Source organism: Ischnura elegans, chromosome 8 (assembly GCF_921293095.1).
Source record: "Ischnura elegans chromosome 8, ioIscEleg1.1, whole genome shotgun sequence".
In the NCBI taxonomy this organism is placed as follows: Eukaryota; Metazoa; Arthropoda; class Insecta; order Odonata; family Coenagrionidae; genus Ischnura; species Ischnura elegans.
This window is the reverse complement of record NC_060253.1, coordinates 73187967-73190546: the sequence shown is the minus strand read 5'-3', so window position 1 is coordinate 73190546 and position 2580 is coordinate 73187967. Positions and strand designations below refer to the sequence as shown.

Sequence of the window (2580 nt, the reverse complement as noted above, 5' to 3'; positions counted from 1 at the left end):
ATGATTTCAGATTTTTCAGTGCTCGCATATATTTCATTCCGTTTGAATTTCCGAGCTCAAATTAGTAATCATCGACCTGTCATGAGTGTACTTTGGTTTAGATAGATTAATGTTGCGAATTTTTCAGCATTCTGGACTCATTTTGCGATGGTAAAATATAAGGAGGGTCGTGTCCGTCTACGCACATGTTGCAAGCCCGGCTGCTACCGTAGATTATTAAACTGCCTTGAGTTAATCTGGCAAGCCTGGTTACCAGGGTAACGGCGGCAAATTACTCGGACAACATGCATTCGGTTGCAGCGCAGATAAAGAGGATACAAGATTACTAGCATAATAATTCTAGTAATGGAAACGGACAGTCAGAGCTCGGTCATTTTCCTTATTTCCTCGGCTCTCATAAATATGGATACTTCGGAGTGATTTCAGTTTACTTGGGGCAGTAACGAAGAGAGTATGGGTACAGAAAAAAATACCTTTCACCTAAACTTTCACCTGCTGGAATGTATCCCAATCACATTTGAGTTACCTTACTGTAATGCCATTTTGTTGAATGGATATTATTTACCAAAATTCACGAGGATAGTCCAACACGTAAGTACAATTAAGTATAAAAAGTCAATTGTTGGAGGAATATATTTTTCGTTCTGAAAGATATCTCATTAAAGCTAAAACGTACTTATTCTAATGGAGTAAATTCTAGTTTTATACGCATTAAGGTATACTTGGTCATAGAATCTTAATCACTTCTTCGCTCGCGGTGGATGTTAAAGGTTGTTGTAGCCAATGTATCAAGAAGGATATTCAAACCATTTTAGTAGACGTACATACTAAGAGCGACTTCTTTGGATACCTAACTAAATCTTTGCGAATGGATATGGTTAGCAGCATAGGCGTCGTCACCTATTATTTATTGGTGAGGATTTATTTCGAGGGGTCTGTGGGGTAATTTATGAAAACAATGCTTCTCAAAGCACTCTTTTTACACACTACACACTAGGGGTGAAAAAAGGTCTGATTATATTTTTATAAATTATAGGAAAGTTTATGAAATGAAGCGTGAAATCTGCTCGAAATACAAGAGACCCAAGAATTAAGAGCTCGGATAGCTCAGCTGGTAGAGCATCAGACTTTTAATCTGAGGGGCCAGGGTTCGAATCCCTGTTGGGACGGTATTTTTTATCTACTACATTCCCAACCTTACCGAGTGTCTTCCTAACTAGCGCGCACCCACTCCGTTTTCCACAGAATCAGTAGTCCTCAGATTAGAACTCATTTAACGCTCGCTTCTTTCCACCTCCTCTTATATTTAATTCCCTTCCTCCGAGCGTTGATCCCTTTCCTATTTCCCCGGAAACAACAATTTCCTTCGAAAACAACAAAATATCAAAATGTATTCCACAAATGTGACAAAACGTAAAATAATATTGGTGGCAATTTTAATATTGGTGGCATTTGTAAGAACAAGGTGGTATGTCCGTGTACACCAGTGTTCGTGCCTTAATAGAACAATACTTGAATCGAAGGTTCTACCAGTAAAACTTACTGAACTGTTCTCAAAAAACGTAAACATATTTAACCCTCCGTTGGTTTCGTAGTGTCTAGTGTTGGCGGGCTCTTATCTTTGCTCACATCGAATTTTAATAGTTAGGAAACTCATATTCCTTGTACCTAATTTTTTTATGATTAGAAACGAGGAATATGAGTTTCCTAACTATGAAAATTCGATGTGAGCAAATATAAGATAATGGCCTGTAGTCTGGTAGACACTACGCGACTAACGAAGGGTTAAATATGTTTACGTTTTTTGAGAACAGTTAAGTAAGTTTTACTGGTAGAGCCTTCGATTCAAGTATTGTTCTATTATGGCACTTGTGTGCTCGGACATACCACCTTGTTCTGACGAGGATTTCGGAAGTACTCGTTAGAAAACATTTTCGTCATTTTTTCGGGTGTTTCTTCATCGCTAAACAAAAAAACAAACGGTGATCGGGTTGGTGTGGTGGCTAGAGTGTTGGCTTCCCACCCGGCGGGCTCGGGTTCAAATCCCAGCAGTGGCAGATAATTTTCAGAGACTGCCCGATCCCTCCTTGAATGTTGTGTGGAGGACATTTCAAGCGCAGCACTCCATGCGTCGGATGGGACGTTAAGCCGTGGTCCCCTTGGCGCCTTTCGTTAAGAGCGGGCTAATGCAGACGCCAGGTTTCCCTCCACCCTACCTTCCAAACCTTTCCCTCATGGCGCAAATGACCTGAGCTGTCGGTCGCCTCCTCCAAATACCCATACTTAGCATGATAAGTACCTTCTTCCATCTCAAAAGAGGCGTTCTCTTAATTCCGGATATGGACTTCCTCATCCGTATGCCGAGAACATGCCGGTCGATCCATTTCGAGGTGACAAATTTCGCGGACGGCATTATCGCATCCCCAGGTGGTTTGAAGATGAAGAAACGTGTGCCCTCTCTGCTGGCATCTCACGTTTCGCAAGCCTCGCAGATGGCTCAGTCAAGAATTAGTTTTTTTTTTAATCCTTCGAGAAGTAACGAATGAGCGAGTCGGTGGTGATCAATTTTGTATTTTAAAA

General features: G+C 41.0%; 1 non-coding gene across 1 annotated transcript; it reads left to right on the top strand.

Annotated features, from left to right (window-relative positions):
- Positions 1–1096: 1096 nt before the first annotated feature.
- On the top strand, positions 1097–1169 carry Trnak-uuu. Its single transcript has one exon. It is a non-coding gene; the product is annotated as a tRNA-Lys (tRNA).
- Positions 1170–2580: the final 1411 nt, after the last annotated feature.